The sequence below is a fragment of the Phasianus colchicus genome, chromosome 9, assembly GCF_987193195.1.
Source record: "Phasianus colchicus chromosome 9, bPhaCol1.hap1.1, whole genome shotgun sequence".
NCBI lineage: Eukaryota > Metazoa > Chordata > Aves > Galliformes > Phasianidae > Phasianus > Phasianus colchicus.
In genome coordinates, this window is record NC_143444.1 from 28,318,392 (window position 1) to 28,338,511 (window position 20,120).

The 20,120-nt window shown below is 46.0% G+C and overlaps 1 long non-coding RNA gene across 2 annotated transcripts; it reads right to left on the bottom strand.

The window, feature by feature from the left end:
• Nucleotides 1–7,079: 7,079 nt before the first annotated feature.
• LOC149916897 (uncharacterized) lies at nucleotides 7,080–11,589 on the bottom strand. Of its 2 annotated transcripts, none has more exons than XR_016469361.1 (3): nucleotides 11,500–11,589; nucleotides 10,185–10,263; nucleotides 7,080–7,166 (listed from the first exon to the last, which is right to left on the bottom strand). It is a non-coding gene; the product is annotated as an uncharacterized LOC149916897 (long non-coding RNA). The 2 variants fall into 2 exon arrangements; XR_016469360.1 differs by lacking the exon at nucleotides 7,080–7,166 and adding an exon at nucleotides 7,284–7,452.
• Between the last annotated feature and the right edge of the window lie 8,531 nt (nucleotides 11,590–20,120).

Below are 20,120 nucleotides of genomic sequence, written 5' to 3' on the forward strand. Positions count from 1 at the left end.
ACTGTTTTAGGTGGTGTACCAATTATATGACTCTGTTTCTTAAACAGAAATCAAGAATGTAGCCTTCTTATTCTTGTGCAACTTGATGCACAGAAAACCCACCTGCTTTCCATTTTTAGGGCATTTTTTCTTTCTTAGGATAGACTGTGGACAATTGTCTAACTGCATAAAAGCTGTTCTATTTCCCCTCAATTATAAAAAAATGATATGCAGGATTTGCAACTGTTCTGAGCACAAATTGTGACAAGAATGAATGACTCCTTTTCATTAGTATGTATGTCTCTTAGCTGAGCTTTTAGCGGAAAAAAAACTGCTGTAAAAGAAGCATAAATGTGACTTGAAGTCTGATGCTCTGCTAACTTGGCAAATGCCGGATGATGAAGTATAGAGAAGAGCTAACCTATAAAGTATCCTATATTTTAACAGCCTGTTTCTCCATTAAGCTTTCTTAGACATCAATAGAACAAAGTGTCCTGTATTGTATGTTGGATGTCTGTGTGCTGTAAAAACATTAAAGCTTTTGACAGCTCACTACTTTAACCCTTGAAGATGATTGGCGCTCCAGCAAAGTCATCGCCTTCTGGATTTTTTTTTTTCATAAGGCTGCTGTTGATTTTATGGTTGTGCAGCCACATCATCATTAGTTTTCACCCTCAAGACAATCCAGATGCGGGTGGTGATTTTATTACTGTTGCTGTCATTATTTGCTGGTGAGCTCCTCCATGGATTTAAATATGTTCTTAGATGAAGAAATACTTAAACACAAAGCAAAAGACCCCAAAGGCTGTTTGGGGATAAGTTCAGCCTCAGCAAGGCATATTCTACAGGACAGGAATATGTGTGCAAAGAAGTTGGCAGAAAAGCATCTGTAGACCATTATGTGCTCATCTGTAGCAATTGGACACATCAATACAATGGGCTACAAGAAAGATGCGATGATAGAAGGACTGGCATAATAGAAGGGTGCTTAAAAGGATAGGAAAAAAGATAGCTCACCTGTATCAGAAGATTCTAATTTTACAGGGATAAGCATCACCAAGGAGAAATCTCCAGGAACAGATCCTTCCTCAGTGGCAGTCAGCCCTTAAATGAGGTCTAAGAGGGGTGCAGCCAGGCTCCACCCCTCCCAGTCACGCAGGTGAATTGCCTTCACCTGTGCTGACTGTGTCCTTTCCCCAGGTGCTCAATCAGTGGTTCAGGCCATGACTCAGCAGTTCCCACGCACCATCCTTGGGCTCTTTCACCCATGAACAAAGTACTGCAGATGTAATTCTAACCTAGGTAGCCAGAGATATAGGTGAGGTATAGGGCAAGATGGGCTCACCTGTGTACTGACAAGAGGAAGAAGTGAGGATTTAAGGGCAAGCTTAGGACAGGCATCACTTCAACTAAGGTCTCCCCTTGCTGACAAGGGCTGATGGCGCTGGCCGGACTTTGAACCTCATCAGGATTTTTGGCTCTATCTTCATTTCTTCCTGCTTTGTCCTGGTGCCAGCGACTCTCTGAATGTCCTGCTGACCTGAGAAGCTCTGATAGCCCCACCAGCAGCTCCCACTCACACAGTATTTGTGGCGTCCCTGTGGCTTCCTGAATGCGTGACCTGCAGATAACCACCACTCACCCTGGCTGTGGGTACGGCATCTCAAGCAGGTTCCCACCAGGCAGTTGCTGTGCTCACTGTTTGTATGGTGGCTGCTCTGCAGTAATTGTCTATATGCTCATGTTGACCTGCAATAAACTCAAGTTGAGTTTTAAGGACCCTGAGGTCTCACCACTGTTATCCCAAGAGCATCACTGAAGCAAGTCTGCCACACTAGCAGACTCACCTCTATGCCATGTTAGCTAAAGGACATGCCTCTGGAATACCTCTTTTCAAGCCATCACTAAGAATAGATTCATGATGAGATGGGTCTGCTGGCAAATAAAAAAACAAGGAAACTTTTTCCTGTTCTTTTTCAGTACCTATGGCTTGCCTGCTCTCCACAGCTACACGTGGATATGAAGAAACTATTCTCTCTTTCTTTCCCTAACAATAGAGTTTATAGTACAGATCATCTCTAAGATCTAGCTTGCAAGGGGTAGCAGCTGTGAGAATAACAAGGAAGTAACCAAGTAGCTTTGCCTGACAAGCCTGGGGAAGGTGTTTGTGAGGAGCCCGTGACTGAGCCCTATGATGTAGGTGGTCCCTTCCAGCCCTACGTGCCTGATGATGGTTATGTCTCTCTCCCACGTGCCACTGCCACTGAAGTGTTTGTGTTTCTTGCCACGGCATGTGAAGCAGCTTTTCTGGAGCCAACAACTTTTATACCTGGAAGTCACGTAAGCAACTCCCGCGCAGATCTGAAGAACGCACCCATGCGCTGAGAAGGAAACAACAACTGCAAAGTCTGCACACACTCTCACTGTGGGGTTCAGTAGGGTCAAACCCAACTTACACCCCACTCTGCCCTACCCCTTTGGGAATCTTTAACTCAAGGAGCTCTCTCTGCCTGCTGAGGAGCATTGAGGATAGAAATGAATGGGTCCCTCTCTCTCTTTGTGCTCAAACATGGGAGTTCACATCCTCTGCCTCTTCCTTTCGACTGCTGGCCCCCTCAAGAGCAGAAGCACACCCCAGGGACGGCACAACAAACAGGGTGAGGGGTGAGAACAAAGAGCCCTGCGGCCCTGTGAAATGTTGGCCTGGAAAAGGGAGTGTGTTCCAAGGCCATACCGGTAAGGGGATTAAAAAAGCACTGGGAAAGCAGAACAAAAGCAAAGATAACAAGGCTTCAGTGGTCTTCTCGTGCATGTCTTAAACTTCATGCCTGAGTGGGTTCCCATATATATATATTTCTAGAAGGGAAATGTGAGCCTTGCTTATAAAAACTATGAGCTTTCTTCAGAGTTTAACCTCTACCCTTTAAGCAGCAGCCTAAAGAATTGCTTCATGCAGGGTGAAGTGTTCCTCTGTGGCCCACGTTGCTTTTGAAGGGAATAAGCAATTTGAGATTTTCTCACCCTTCTCCTGTCTGTTTTTGTCTCTGCTGCAGTGAAAGGTAGGAGCTTCGCAAAAACCTTTGGGACTTGCAGTTATTGCATCATTCCCATCTTGGCATCCATATTTCAGCTCCCCTTCCTGCGCTTTTTACACGTAAAAGGGCCAAGAGCCCTCTAGCTACCTTCACTACGTACCCTTGTAACTACCTCGAGTAGTTTCCCTTGTGACTAGCTGTAGTAGCTATTTCTTGTAACTGCCTCTTGTATATACCCATAGAACTTCTCCTTGTAGTTACTTCTTGTATCTACAGCTGTTACTCTTGTAGGCATAACCCTAAGAACAATGCAGTACCTCTGATAAGCATGCGTATGTCTACATGCCTAAACTACCTCATGTTTTAGGCATGTAGACAAAACACGCTGCCTATAGGGCACTGCTGTGGTCAGACACAACTGCTCTGGCCAAAAGAGAAGATGAAGAAGCATAATTTGGTGCCAGCTGTTGGCCTGTGATGCCTTCAGCCTTCCTTGCCATCTTGGAAGGAAGCAATGAAGTAGTTCTGCCTAAACCTTGAGCTGAGAAGTGAAAATTTCATTCAAAGGGTCATTTCTTACAGCTGTTTCAAGATTTTCTATGGACAACAGCCCAAGCAAGGAGGGCTGGAGTGGGCTAGTTGTGGCAGTGATACCACTTCAGTCCAGCCACTAATCTCACCTTGTGCTCTGCTTTCCCATTTCCCTTTAAGAAAATCTTCCCTCTTGTTAAACTCTAAGTTGAGTTATTTGTTAATAGGGGAGATGGTAAGCACTTCAAAGTATGAAGACAACAAAATTCTCATTTGCATTTAATCAGCCTCGTTGGATATCACAGGGCAATGTGAATTAGTACCCTACTGTGACCAGGACATGAGTCTTCAGCCCTGAGCCATCACCACCCATGAGAGCCCACCCCAGACTTAAGATGGGAAAACGCCATTAAAATTCATTAAAACTCTTAACTGAAAGAAATCGGGTGTTGCAATATTGGTCATAGCTCTTTTCTCAGGAAAACTCCAGCTGGGATCACCCAAAAGATTTGCCCAATCTTGTGTTGTGGCATCTGGGTGCCCACTAACAAAAGAATCTAACCAGACTGTTGCATAAATGTGAATTTTCTTGCCCTGAATCCACTGTTTCACTTCACATGATTCGTTGAACAATTCCTTTGGAGCCTGTAAATAACTACCCCCCATTATTACCCTAATAATTCTCCCAAGATTGAAAATGTGTTTATTTTGACTCGGAGATTATAAAACCACAGGAATAAAGCAAGTTTAGGCTGCCAGCGCTTTATTTAATTTCTTGTTCTTTTGCTGAAGTTCTGAGAATAACTTCTGTTTCCTGCCGAAGAAGGAAACAGTGTTTTCCTTGACTTATGTATATATGACTTTCCTGCTCGTGAATTTTGCCAGTGCTGGAAATAGGCAGGAACCTTCCCAGAGCCCCATGTCTGCAGCCCGTTTATAACATTTTGGCCCACACCAGCACTTTGGGTTGGCTTGGAGGGCTGGGGCTTCCCCCTAGAGGTTAAGCATCTTCTGAGTCCTTATGGGCACACAGAGCCAGAGCAGACCAAGGGGAGGTGCCACAGGGACCTCCTACTTGACCAGTGTGCTCTGACTTCATTTAGACCTCATTTGGTTCTTCCACATTCTTTTTTTTTTTTTTTTTTTGTCTTTGCTTTAAGTTATTTGGCCATAACATATAATCAAGACTTCCCTTACCAAGAGGAGCTACAGCAAGAACAGAGGGAGTAAAATATAGGCTAGCCATGTAATGGGAGCGTGTGAATGTGGGATGGGAAATGCAAACAGGAGGACGGGAGGGCAGAGCTGCAGTATAAAAGCAGCACTGACATCAGGAGTTATTTCTCTGGCATGTATATAATCATATGGTAATATCCAGTTGGGAGAACGTGGTAGAGTGTTTTAAACAAAGGAGACAGCCGATGCCTGGAGCTCCTCTGCACATTTATTACATCAACATAATGATATAGAATAATAGAAGAGAGGCAGAGGCTGGCGTTATGAGTGAGCAAGAGTGGCTGCTACCGTATATAGCACTGCTGGGAACTGGCTGGGGCCTGACGTGGAGGCTGAGCTTTGAGAATGGTGAATTAGTGGGAGATCAGGAAAACCCTCCTGAAAGCTGATGTTGGAACACCTTGTTGTGGGGTGAGCATCTCAGTAGCTTCATTCATTGAGTGCCCCAAGGATGAGGGAGTGAGGTGGCTTCATCGCTAGCAGCTGGGCTCATAGCAGGGAAAGGGTGGCTGGTGGCAAATCTGTCTTTGCCGAGACTGCGGAAGCAATGCTATGGCTGGAAGCTGGGCTCAGATAAGATCAGACTGAATGGGAGATGGAAACATTAAACCTGGTCTATTTGTGACTCTTAATGGGTGACTGCAGCTCTTGTCGGGGAGGTGAGCGCTTCGTGGGGCCATCAGGTCAGGGCTTTTTCTCAAAGTCATACTCTAATGCAATCAGGGAATTACAGGCTTGATGCAAAGATTATAAAATTTAATTATCTAGCTTCTGTTATGCAAGAGGCCAGGAAAGATAACATTCCTGCCCTGCCTTTAATCAGTGATGTTCCTGTTTGCAAAGCACGGGGTGGTGAGGGGCTCTCTCAGTTCCAGGGTCCTGCTGCCAGAAGGTACTTCTGGGAAGTGCAGCATCTGCCAGGGTTTCTCTGGTTGTCTTTGCAAAAACTAGGACTGAAACTTGATGTTCATTTCTAAAAATGATGTTCCTTTCAAGTGAACTCCAAATCTAGAAACCTTAAACCCCCTGGCAGCCATCAGCCCCTGCCTTTGCCATAAAGACAATGGCTTTCCTGCAGCTTGTCTCTCATATGGTGATTTCCTGCATTACTGTCTCCATAAATGAATCTTTACACCTGAGGAGAACATCTCTCTGCTTCCCTGCCAGGGCTGTTTTTCCTCTCACTGTACTCCAAGCTGTCTTGTAGTTATTTTTGTATTTTTCAACTTTATTTTCCTTTTCTTTATATTACTGCTGAGGTGGTGGCAATTCCCTGTAACAATATAATCCTGACCCTAATTACTAGGGGAAAAAAAAACCCTTTTATAAGCAAGAAAATCCATTGCAAGGCATACAGAACTTGTGCATCACTGCAGCTGAAGAGCTGACAGAGAAAAGCTCTCCTGCTGCTGATAATCCACTGCAATGCATCGCTGCTGTGGTCTACTCATAACCCTTGAAATGAGATTTTAATTTCTGAAGTCTTGAATAAACAACAGAGCTGCAGAAAGGGAAACCCCGATGTGGGGAAGAGGAGCAGTGACCTTTGCAATTGAACTCACAGGGAAACAAGACACCCTAGCCCAGTCCTGATTTTTTTTTCTTGAAATAAAGTTGGCCACCAGCTCAGGGAGATGGTGGAGTCACTGTCCCTGCAAGTGCTCCAGAACCGTGGGGATGTGGCACTGAGGGACGTGGTCAGTGATCATGGACGTGTGGGTTGGGCTTGGAGATCTCAGAGGTCTTTTACTACCTTTATGATTCTACAATTCCAGGCATCCCCCATCCCCAGGAAAGTGACAGAAGTGGCTGAGGTGTCAAGCAGGTTATATGGCTGGGGTTGGCATTAATCATGCTCTGGGCCTGGCACCCTGAGGAACTGTGCTGATCTCTAGATAGGATCTTCTTTGTACAGATCTGAACATCCAGAAGGAAAAACAATGAGGAATGTGGCCCATTTGTATTATACAAGATGTGTAATCTATATAAGATGTGCAATATAACATATAAGATGTGTATTATGTACTATGCATACAGCCTGAAGGTGCCCACTTTTTATTTTAAAGTTGATCCTGAGTTGGAAGGGACCCATAATGACTATTGAGTCCAATTCCTGGCTCCACACAGGACCACCCAAAACCCAAACCCTTTGGGTTTTTGGCATTGTCTTGAGCTCTGACAGCTTGGGGAGCTGTTCCATGCCCACTGCCCTCTGGTTGGAAAGCCTCTTCCTTGCACACAGCATGACCCTTGGCTTCTCTCCAGGAGAACCGAGCGCTGTTGCCCCATGTGCCCCCTCCACACAAGACCTTTGGCATCTGCAGAAACACCCAACTGCTGCTCCTGGCCCTCATTGCAGGGCTCCTCGGGCTGAGGCTGTGAGTGCTGGGGAAGGACACATGTTTCCCATTACTGTATGGAGCCGTAGTGACAAGAGATCTGACAGAAGAGAGGGGCCGCAGGTGGGGGAAGGCTCTCCTGTTGCAGGGGGAGAGTTGCAGGGGCCTCGTGATTAATAAAATAGTGGAGAAGGTGAGAGCTGCAAACGAACTCGGATTTGCAATGGGTCTCTTTAGCCCGAGCAAGCAAACAAAAAGAATTCATTTTACAAAGCAGACTGGCCAGGTCTGGGGATGTGCTGTCCAAATCCATGCTGTATCACTCGAAACCGCTGCAAGAAAAATACAGTACACCAACCCGCCCTCTGTTTCTATAAATCACTTCATTTCACCAAAGTCACTCCCAGCACCGCTCTCACGCGCTGCTGTCCCACTCCTCACCCCGGCTGGAAGCATTCCCTTGTTTCCAGGATTGTGTTACAATCCCATTTGTTTTTCCCTATAAACCCAGCTCGTTACGTGGCTCTTCCCATCCCTGCTGTTACAATGCAGTATGCAATTTTGCGTTTGCTTATGACACACCATGATCCGAGCAATATAAATATCATGGCCGATCTGGTGTTAATCATCTCGGATCCATCTGATGGGAGGGCGATTGGAAATGCACGATAGCTCTGCATGTTATTCATAGCATCAGCTCACTAATTTTTACTGGAATGCATTCGCATCTGAATGACATGTTTATTGGAACTTCTTTTGCAGTCAAAGAGAGTTATTGTGGGCATGGGCTAAATGCATTCAGCCATTATATTCTGCAAGCCGCAGCTAAATGCCAGATTAGGGTTGAGCTGGGTTGGAACAGCCCATCTATAAAGTCTCCTTCAAGTGTCACCGAAACAGACTTGCTAAAGAGTCTACAGGCTACTGGCTGTATATTAGCCCCATACATTAGCTCTTAGCCTAATAATAAAATAATAATAATTGTCAGAGCTACAAATGTTGCAGCCAGGCAGGGAGTGCTTGGAAAATGCAGCTCTTGAAGAGAGTGGGTCATCGGCCAAGAGAAATAAATTCCCTTCAGTTCCCAGCACGCCAGCTGTGCCTGAATCAGCTGCGATGTGCGATGTGCGCAGACGGGTTTATCTGCTTGGAAGTGGAAGGAAGGTTTTCTTGAGTGCAGCCAGCCACAGTGCCCTCAGCCCCTCTGCTCCCCAAGGAAATCTGCCTCCTATTCCATGTCTTGCTTCCATATCTGATCCTAAAGCCCTGTGGTTGCTTTGCATGACTGTGATAGAATCGTAGACTCATCATAGAATGGTTGGGTTGGAAGGGACCTCAAAGGCCATCCAGTATTGACTCTCTGCCATGGGCTGGTTGTCCCCCACCAGAGAAGGCTGCCCAGGGCCCCATCCAACCTGGCCTTGGGCACCTCCAGGGATGGGGCATCCACTGCTTCTTTGGGCATCCTGTCCCCTCCATAGTGAACTGGCATTCTGATGGGTTCCATTAGAAAAAAAAAGACTCCTGACAAATTCCCATTGGAATTTGTTTTTATTGGGAATTTTCGTACCTCTGCACCATGGTTTAATTTCTCTTTCCATCCTTGGGAGTCTTGGGCAGCAAGGGACAACACATGTTTCTCTTTCCTCTCCTCAACAAAAGAATTGAATGAATAGAGGCCAGCCTAAAAATATTGTCGAGTGCCCTTATTTGCAAACTACTCGCTTTTCAGTGTATATGTATATTTAGTATATAAGACAGGACAATAAGAGCAATAAAAGCTTTCATGGAGTTGATTCAGAAAGTATTAAATCAAAATGCAGGCTTGAAAAATTATGAGAAATAACTTCTTTCCATCTTTGAGATCTCAACTCCTTTCTGACACCAAATAGTGAATCAAAAAACTGAAATAACTCTTGCCGAGTTATTTTTGCAGAAACTCTGCACGACTACAGGCAGAAGCCCAGAGCATTGCAAAATGCAAAGCACAAAGGACTTTATGCATTGTAAACCACTCCAGATTAAGTATTAGTAGAACTAATTTTTCCTATTGTTGCTTTTTGTATTCAAGAAGACAATATTTCTTAATTTAAAAAAAAAAAAAAAAAAAAGCTATTTTTTCCCACAGCTGAATTTTGGAATGAAACTGGAGTCTGATTAGAAGTGATGTGAAAAGAAAATTGGGTAATGCAGCATTAATGCCTTTCTTCAGAGGACGCAGCGGAGGATGGTTTTGCAAGCTCGCCTTTTTGTGTTCCCTCTCTTTCCTTTGCAACCCTCGTGTTAGAGGGAACAACGGAAAGGGGCCACTCAAGGCTTAAATATAGGCAGATGGAAATTTCCCATGTGAGGACAGGCAGAAAAATTTGCTGAGATGTCAAAATGTAGCCCGGCTTGCCTGGAAGTGGATGTGAGGCCAACAGCACCTTCCAGAGCTAGTTGATAGGAAGAGAGCTCCTTTCTTGCCCCACAACTGTTCACAGTCCAGATGAGAGGGGTTATGAGCAACTGAAATACTCTTTGGATAAATGGTTAAAGCAGGAGTATGATGGTGTGGGAGGTGGCAACTGCTCTGTGTTCTGTTTGGATGAACAGAACGCAGCCTTTCAGTGTCTATGGAGGGAGGCTATAAGAAGGAAGGCAACAGACTCTTTAGCAGGATTTGTTGTGACAGGACAAAGGGAAATGGTTTCAAACTGAAAGAGGGGAGATTTAGATTGGATATAAAGAAGAAGTTTTTAAGAGTGATGAGGCACTGGCACAGGTTGCCCAGGGAGGTGGTGATGCCCCGTCCCTACAGACACCCAACATCAGGCTGAATGGGGCTCTGAGCACTGATGGAATGGGGGATGTCCCTGTTCATTGCAGGGAGTGGGACCAGATGGCCTTTAAGGATCCCTTCCAACTCAAACAATTTTATGATTCCATACGAAAGGAAAGGTTTTGGCCAATCTCCTGCTCACCCACAGTCCCTAACTGTAGTCCTTCCAGTAAGGACCATGGGGTTTCTGGTTCCCACCATCCCCTGCCCTGATGCCAACTCTGTGACAAGCAAGGCGTTTACCTCCCCTGCACCTCATTTTCTCTGCTGGTAATGATGGGCAGCAATGATTGCAGCCTGCTTTGATGAAGCATCCTGTGATCTACAAACGAAAAACGTGGGGTAAATGCAAGAAGTGTAATTATTATTATCACTAAAGAAGCTGCCTGGTGACCTCGCCACTGGGGTATAGATTTGTGATTGGTTAAGATCGAAAGGGAGATGAGTCAATGTGTTTAAACATGCAGTCACATTCTCTATACACCCAACTGGGTCTCGGTGTCTTGGTGAACTGTAAATATTGCAAGCTTGGTTAACCGGTGTTTAGGTACACTGCAATACCTTTGCCTTTGATAATCTTCTGAGCCCTACCAGTGCTGGGGTTTGGAAATTCACAGTCGATACTCTGCCATACAAGCCAGGTTAGTTTTCAGCCCGTGTTTTGCTACAACAAATTATGTGCAGACCTCAGGAATGAGAACCCAATACTGCTTGACATTTACAGTGAGTATTTAATTTCAGAAAGAGCCTTTGTGTAGAGCAGAATAACACAGCAATGAAAAGCCCCTTCCAGCCTGAAAAACAGCTGCTATTTAGTGTATTATAATCATTTTATGCTGCCCTCTGAAACAGAGGGTGAGGATTTGAGTGCTGCATCCTGTTAAAATTACAGAAGTCTCAATAGGCTGAAAGCCATTTTCCAAATGGGAGTTTAGCTGTAATTGTGGGTCAGACAACTCCTCTTAAGCAAAAAGCCCCCTGATTTAACGACGTGACACAACATCACTGCAGGGCCTTTGTTTTTCAGCCTCTTTTCCTACCTCTCATTTATTAAATTAATCTGGGCAGAAGGAGGAAACAACACAACCATGGGAGGGCTGTAAATCTGCCTGCTTTTGAGCATAACTCGAGCCCTGAATAGAGAGAGGTTGGGAAGCCACTTCCTCCATCGACAGGTTATTCCATAATTATCCTCCACCTTCCCCTGCAGCCTGGGGCAGGGATGCTCAGCATGGGGGACACAGCACCCAGCCCTTGTGCAACACAGCTCTGCTATCAGCATCTTCAGCGTCTTCCCACAGCCGAGACAAGAGCTCCGTGGTTATTTGGAGCTGTCTGTAATTTGTGGGGTCCTCCCATCATTTTATTTGCTCTTAAATATAGGACTGGGAACTCCTGTGTGGAGTCGTCCTCGTAGTGCTTGGTGTTTCCTGTGTACCGAGCGTGCTGCGTGCTGGCAAAACAACCATTCCCCTACCCTTGTTTACTGCGCTCAAAGGCTTTGGCATGTCATACATCAGGCCTGGCTTCCTCCCCAGCCCCTTGTAATCATGATTACCTGAATAGGCGGTATTAAAGGCTTTCAGCAGTCCTCCCAAGAAAATCTCTAGGATGTCCCATTCAGCGTCTTTTGTAGAAACGATGGTCAGTAGACCTCTTGGGAATATCGGGATCATCTGTCATTAGCTTCCAGCTCATCTCCCTGTAGCCAAACTGGCTCCTGGCTGGTTTCCTCCTTGGATATTTAAAGACTGTTGCAGTATTTATCTCTCTTTCCTTCGCTATTTGTGTGCTAGATCCTCAGGCTCACAGTTCATCGCTATTTCCATCACTTTTCCCCTGTTTCAGGAAGAGGCAGTGCTTGCTCTTGGAGGTCGTGGGTGGAGGGGGAGACCCATGGGCAGACTGAGAGCAGGGCTGGGATGGTTGCAGCCTGTGAGCTGTTCCCAAGGGCTTTTCACAGAGTCATAGAATCATTGAGTCATAGAATGGCTTGGGTTGGAAGGGACCTCAAATCCCATCCAGTTCAGACCCCTGCCATGGGCTGGTTGCCTCCCACCAGATCAGACTGCCCAAGGCCCCATCCGACCTGGCTTTGAACACCTTCAGGGAAAGGGCACTCGTGACTTCTATGGGCAATGTGTTCCAGTGCAACGCATGCAGCAGCCATTTCACATCACAGACTCTGGGATGGGAACCTTTGGGAGAGCTGAGCTTGGGTTGCTTTCACCTCTTAAGGCCACAGGCTGTTCTGGACCTGTGAGCTGCAAGGAGACAAACCCGATGATTTCTGCACTAAGCAACATAGGCTCCTCAAAAAGCTCCTTAATGTGAACCATGTGGCTGTTGAGCCCCAGCTGTCGGTTCTCACTTCAGCTTAGCCCATATTTGTTCTAATGTTGAGCACTGTCAGGCAACAGAAGTCTTGGGGTAAGGAAAGCAGTATTCCTGGAAATCCTGCTGCCATAAGAATGTGTTCAGGACACTCACCTAAAGGGTTTTTAGACCCCTCCTGTTAAAACCTGCACCTCCCTGTGTTGCTCTAGGGAGAGAAAATGGCTCATTACAGAAAGTATCCCTTTCCCTCAGGGTTAGGCACAGAGGGATGACCGCATCATTTGGAGCACCTGCTAAGAGTTGGGCAGAAATTTGCCCAGGGGAAGGAGAAAGGCATGCTCTGCTGCTGAACCTGACAGCTATGCCAGGAGCACTTCATTCTCCTGAGCTCCAGGCAGCAGCTTCTAGGTTAAGGAGTACACATGCTTGCATGGCCGTCCCTTCATCAACAAAATGGAGCTCATCCTGCTGCTCCTTCTGCCCAAGAGCAAGCCTTGCTGCTTTGTTCAGGTAAAAATAATGAATCTTTTTTTTTTTTTTTTGCTATTTGTCTTAGGTCTAAAGAAAAGAAAAGCACTCCTTAAACACGTAGAGATTATTAGCCAGTGTATGGACATGATCCACCCAAGTGGTCTCCCCTTGCCCATTCTGCAAGCCTCGCAGAACTGTGTGCAGGGACAAGCAGAGCCAAGTCCATGCCATTTTTTTCCCCTTCTGTACTTCTACTAAAATAGCTGCTCATAACGATAACAAAGCTGGGAGAAAACATCTTGAGGCAAACCGGAAGCTCATTACAGGCCCTGTGCTGGAAATGGTTGTCTCACATTTCCAAGAAAGCACAACAGGTATTCGGGCAGGTTGGCTCCAAGCAGCCCATCCCCACCAAACCCTCTGGCTGAGTGCAGAGATGTCAGCCCAGGGATGGCTGCACCGCTATGTGCTAATATCTTCTCCTGGACAGCCCTGCTTTGTTAGCATAAGCACTAATCCACGTTGTTTGTATTTGTATGGAGACCTGCTCTGCAAGAAAACTGCTTTCCATGTCTTTCCTGTACAGTTAATCCACCTGCTGGTTCCTTGCCTGGCCCACTTCTGCGGGGAGCTGCTCTCTTTGCAGGATAAGACATGCATGGCTTAATGCTTCCAGTGAGCGTGCCTGGTTATTCAAATCTTAGACATACAATTGCCTTCCTGTTGTCAGTGCCAGCTCAGACAAGGAGGCACACAGTCATTTGAATGTTTTGTCCTTCATAAACAAGGCTGAAAGTGTAACCCTCCACCCAGCATCCCTCGCCTTGCCCCGCTGGCCTTTTTAGCACACAGTGGGTGGAAAGAGTTATGCAGCCCTTTGTTCAGCTCACGTTCGTTGGTGTCTGTGCAGATACCCGTTATCAGCCTCGTGTGCTGCTCTTTGCTTTCAGCAAGGTCACATCTGCATAAGTCAGCTGCACTGAGAGAACGTGGTGTAGAGGTAACTTCTGCTTCCTGTGCGGCTCCTTTGGATTTGGATTTCCTTTGGAAATGATTATCGCTGTTTCTGCTGTGTGAGTTTTAAGGTGCGTGTTGGTCCATGACAAAGCCATCTTTCCAAGACATCCTAACAAAACAGTTTTGCGTCGCACCGAGGAACCATCTCCAAACCTCTACAAGTCTTTCACCACGCATATCTTAGCATGGCATGGTTCACACACCTAACAGCATCACATCTGGCTTATGCTGAATATAAAGTAAGAAGTGACTTAGTGACTCCGTGCTTGAAAGTGCCATCAACTCACCTACATTGCTTAAAGAAATGCGTCTTACACATTGCCATGGAAATCATGGAATCACAGAATCATTAAGGTTGGAGAAGCCCTCTCAGATTCCCAAATCCAATCCCAACCCACCCCACCATTCCCACTGACTGTGTTCACGAGTGCCACATCCCCATGGTTCTGGGACACCTCCAGGGATGGTGACTCCACCACCTCCCTGGGCAGCTGTGCTAATGCTTTACCACTCATTTGGAGAAGAAATTTTTCCTAATATCCAACCTGAACCTCCCCTGGGGCAATATAACCTTACATCTGATCTTATATTGCTAATATTCAACTTGAAAAAAGACCTCTTCTGCAGCTATGGTCATCCTTCCTTCAGAGGGCAAGCAGATCAGCTCCCTGACAGAAGAAGGCAGGGTGAATGCTATCAAGATGTGATTCTCCCAGGGCCTCCAAGGGGTCAGGACCTGATAAGGGATCTCTCCTCTTTGAGAGCATCAGATTAAATCTGACCTACAGGCAGAAGGTGATCCTATCTAATTGCTTCTAAAAAAGCAAGAATTGGTCCTCAGCTATTCATTTCCCCACCAATTTTGTGTTAATTTGCAGCCTTTCTGACATTTTTGGAAAAGCTTGAGCAAAAACTGAGCAAGCTTTAAACTTAGCATTATTTATGAGCAAATCCCACGAAAAGCAAACTGGGGGAATTTAGTGAGAATAAGCTTTTTTGATTAAAAAAAAAAGAGGAGACATGGGAATGCTGTCAGTTAATAATGAAAAATAAGGGAATTAACACCACATTTGTAACAGTGAGGCCAAGGAACCAGTGGTCAAAGGATGTAGTAAATCCTACACAATTTGACACCTTTGCATCAAGCCTGGATATCTTCCTAAAGGCCATACAGTACCTTAGCCAAGGGTTGTAAGGCCAAACACTAGAGATGTGGGATAGAGCATCGATGTCCCACTGGCCTGAGCACTGATTGTGTGGTGTACCATTGATACTGACAATCTCTGGAACCAGTGAGCTGGATGTGCCATGGAAGTGCCATGCCCAATCTGCCTCCATTCGAAGGACTCCTGTCTGGCTCTGCTGAAAGGATCTGCCTCTCTTCAATTAAGCAGTGTTTTTTCCAGCTGCTATTGTCTCATCACTTACGAGGAAAACTTTCATAGACTTTTTCTGGTTCGTATTATTTTCCCATGGCAAGAAATATTTTGAAAAGAAAAAATATCAAAGCAATGCCCGTTTTTTTTTTTTGTTTTAAGGAAAAGCTTCAATAGGGTTTTTTTCCCCCTAAGCCTTGGTAGCCATTCTTGCTTTAATTTGAGCAAGGCTTATAGCAGTCAAAGTTATACTTGTGTTTACTTGACTTGAGGTAGACAGGACTAATCCTGCTTAAAACTGAACTAAGAATATCTACACAGTTTAATGAAATGGATTAAAGTTTAACTCATATTAAACATTAATAATCTGTCTTGTTCAGACAAGCCCTGGGAGGCTGGAGCAACATAATTCATTTGCCTTCATTGAAATTTCCTTGAAAAGAAGCAAATTAGGCACTTGTGTAGCGAGCAGGGTCCTTTGATATAATGGTGTGCTCACAAGAGATCTGGCTCCCTTCCTCTGTCAGATGAAAAGAGTTTCTTTTCTTAGATTTTATTTTATTTCTGAGTGCCTTATTAAAACAGCACAGTTCTTCCTGTTCCATTTGTGAGGTTTCTTTAGGGAACAGCTCAGCCCAGCACGAATTAAATGCTCCTTCAATTAATTTATATCTCTGAATGGCCTCAGCTGGCACGCGCTCATGCCACACACCTGGAGATGGAGATGTCAAAGTTTGGGTGGAAAGCCAAGATGGTCACACCGGTTCCTGCAGAAAGCAATGGCTTTGTAAGGGAAGTCACATTGTTTCAAGGTATACTGTGGCTTTAGTTGCTTTAAAGACTGCGTGAGCAGGCTGAATTCCGACCAGTTCCTATTTGTTCCATCCATTTGTGTGTATGTGCATTTAGGGATGTGGTTAATGGGCATGGTGGTGATGGGTTGATGTTCAGACTGAGTGTTCTTAGAGGTCTTTTCCAACCTTAACGATTCGGTGATTCTCTATATGTTGGCGTTTCTGTGCTTCTCCTCAAATTTCTGCTGACGCTTGGGAACACCAAAAGGTGTTTTTCTTCCACAACATCCCATTGTTCTGCTGGTTGTGAACCCTCAGCATACAACAAGATCAAACCCTGCAGAATTCATGCCTTTGCTACCACCTGGCAGCCTCCCACTTCACGTGCACCAAAACAGCGCCGAGAGTCACTTGGTGAGCGATGGAAAAACATCAACAAGAGATGGTTCTATTCTGGGGAAAGCACAGAAATGAAAGGTTCAGCACGGCCCCGCCACTATATATTAAAAGCAGTGCTGCCTGTGAGCTACTGCTGCGGTTGCAGTCGGCGGCTCTTGAGCAGGGCTGGAACCGGCAGAACGGGACTTTCGAAGGAACCCAAAGGACTCCGGGAGATTTTCCTCCTGACTTCGCTCCCTTCTAGCTACAGATAGGACTGGGCAGGTCTCTGTCACAACCAGTCTGATCAGTGCTACCCAAACACAGCATAGGTGTAGTCTGTGCCCCGAGGAAATCAGAACTTCAGACAAGCTCATGCAGGCACTCCCACGCCGGCTGGTGCCAGTGGGGGTGGCGTGAAGGTGATAGTTGAAAGTCATTGGGTTTTGTGGTTGGTTTGTGTGTGTGTGTGTGTGTGTGTGTGTTTTCTTTTCCCTCGCTGAATCAACAGGGAGTTGTTTTCGACCTTCTGCTTCCTTCAGTGAAGGTGGAAGCTTGTCTTCAGGCTTGGTGAGAAGAAAGGTTGGGCATCGGGCTGTGCCAGGAGCATCACCTGGCAGCCTGGGAATGAGCACATGGAGGCTTGGAGGAGCCAAGCAGCAGCACGGGTCCATGAGAAGGTGCCCAGATCCATCAGGAGGTGACCAGGTTCGTGAGGAAGTGACCAGAGCTATGTGGAGGTGCCCAGCTCCTGTTTACAGGAGTGGTTCACTTCATGCGTAAAACTTCATCTAGGCTCTAGAGGTGAGGCTGAACTCCAGTGAGGCTGCAGGAGCTCAGCCCTGCTTGTCTTCCAGCTGCAAACAGCTGGATGAAGCCTTCAGACACCCGGACCAAGGCAGGCTTGGAGCAGAGCTGCAGGTCTCTGCTTGCAGCATGGATCTAGTCCCTCCCCCTCCTTATTGAAAAACCTCCTAACCGAAAATCATCGAGCAGAAGTTCAACAGCTTCAACAGCTGCAGGCTGCCAAACATTCTTGCTGAGTGAGGCTGTTTGGGCACACCGAAAGATGGCTGAACCTGGGGCTTGCGTAAACCTTTCTTACCTGGAACAAAAGATCTGCTTCCATGGCAGTCAGGTGCACGCATGAATGGAGTGAAAACATGCCCAACCGGTCCCTGTGCAAAAAAAGACAGGTTTGACTGGAAGGGCTGCTTGTGCAGAAAGGGCCTGCCAGCATCAAAGGCAGATGTGCTGGGTGCTGCACAGCACGATTTGTATCTGCCGGAGCAGAGCCCAGTTTTACAGCACTGAAGGCCACAACTGGCAGCCAGCCTCAGGCTCCAGCAACGCACCTGGTTTGCATAAACGCGTCTGAGTCCATCCATCCATCCATCCAGCTCCCCAGGAGAGCTGCAGCACCAAAACCCCAGTGCTGCCCGTGTCAGCCAGCTGCAGCCCTGTGGCTGCTCACTGCCCGTGTTAAGGATCCAACCCTGCAAGGTGCACGCACGGATGCTCAGGGCTTGCCTGCAGAAGTGGTTGCTTTCAGATCCTATTGCTGATACGACTTGGTTTTGTTTTCCATTTCACCCATTTCTCTTTCACTTCCTTCCTGCCTTGCAGGAAGCGATGGCAATAAATATGCTCCATCACCTGTGCTCCTCCTGATCAGAGGTGGCAGCTCCTGGAGCCAAAGCCCTGAACAGTCCACGGAGAGGAAAGGCTGAGGTGGATGGGACATGGGGGAGAAACGACGTGTAAACCCCCAGCATCTGAACACCTCCCATGCTGCTCAGTGCTCCTCTCAGCCCTCCTGTCCCCAATCCACCTATACACCCATATTCATACACTCATCACCACCGAAGCTCCTACTTTACATTTAGGACAGGTGGAGATTTACTGACTTTTTCCACATGTAATAAAATAGTACTACTAATTACGATAATAACAGCAAGTGTAGCTGCGCTCTGCCTGCTTAATTTCCACCTGCTATTTATTTTCAGTTTGATGTGGTATTTGCTTCCTGTCATGCATTCTTGCAAATCATTTCAGTGCTGCCTTATCTTGCCTGTGTGGTTCACCCAAGGAGTGGCCGAAATGTGGCTCTGACCAAGGGTGTCACCAAGGAGGAGTTCCTGTTCTTCTCATCTCCTGTAGGAGGGGAAAAAATTGAAATTTCTCTTTTCCCCTTCCGCCTACATCTTCGCAACCCGTTGAGCTGCAAGGATCTTTGTCCAGCTGCAAAGCATCTGTTCTTCATGGATGTACACAGCTGTACACCCTACAAGGATGCTCAGATCAGGTTAAGGGGCTTCGGGCTTTTTGCTCTTAGATAATATTTCTTTAAAGCTTGAAATACTGGTAAAGAGATGCAATCAATAAAAAGAGACGTGCTCAAAGCCTTCAGCATCACCACAAGCAGCTCAATGCAAACCAACGACTGCATCCATCACATCCTTCCCAGCCAGGAGCTGGTGGGTCCTTCTCACATCCATCTACAGGGGCATTGGATCCCTTGCATCCAACTGGCCCCATGTACTGAGTCCCAAAGAGTGACCCCCATTTCCCCAGCAGAGCCCATAGGGGCTCAAACCCAAAAGCAGGATGCAAGGCACACTGGGCTATTTAGTTGTGTTATGAGCTTTTATTTAAAAAGCACATTTATACAGCAATAATTTCGCAGATACAAACTTTCATTTTGTATTCTACAAAAGTCTTTGAATATTCTTCTCTTTACAAAATGGAACATTACAAAAATACAGACAATTTAATATGATTTTTTTTTTTATACAAATGTCTCTAATTGTAGTTATTTTCATTAAAATATTACTACCACAGAACTACAATATTTTAGTCGACTATAAAAAAATTAATTCAATGCTTCTTTAAGCAGCAAAATGTAAATAACACAGGTCAGGACACAGTTTATAGTCATAGTGGATATATCTAAAATTGTTTCAGAAATAATATTTTACATAGTTAATTTTTAAGGTTTTATACATTATTTATATAATATTTATATATAAAAAAATCATAGCTTGCTGTAGTTGAAATGATAGGACGGATTCTGTAAGAAGGATGTGCAAATGGCCATTCTGCATGCTTTGTGTGATCCCTTTGCAAACGCGTTCTGTGAAAGATCTGCAAGCCAAAAACTTGTGGTTTCTGGGAAAAAAAAAATAAAAATCCTACAAATCACACTGGGTAGAGGCACAGCTGGCTTCCCACTGGTGTCACCAAGCAGAGCACCAGGATGCCAATGGGAGAAATAGGGGGGAGGGAGGGATGTACAAACAGACTGACACCCAGGCTGGGACGTGCCGCCCAGCAGCCCGTCCCAAAAGGGCAGAATTCAAGGTTCCCCAGGACTCAGCCCTGAGGTCGAAGTGCGAACAGGTCTCCAGCCAAGCCGCCGCTACCCAAACTGTGAGCGTGCAGAACGCCTGCTGCCATTCAGAGGGGGGGAGGACCGGGAAGCAGAGGATGCTCTTTTCCATTTTTAAGGGCCATTTGCAGCTGCTGCGCACGCCCGGTTGGCTCAGGATGAAGCCTCGCCAGGAAGCGAGAGGGAAGGAAGAAATGTGGGTTTGTGATCCGAGGGTACATTTGTTCAGCCTCGCCGTGCATCTCAGGACTGTTTGTGAAAGGTGTGTGGTTTGAACAGAGACCCTCCAGAGATCCTTGGCTGGGCAAGCTCCTTCTATGCTAAGTCACAGTATGGAAAACAGGAGGCAGAAACAAACTAGCATCCAAAACAAGAAAAAAATAGCAACTCTTACAAACCAAGCCCAGATCTTGACTCA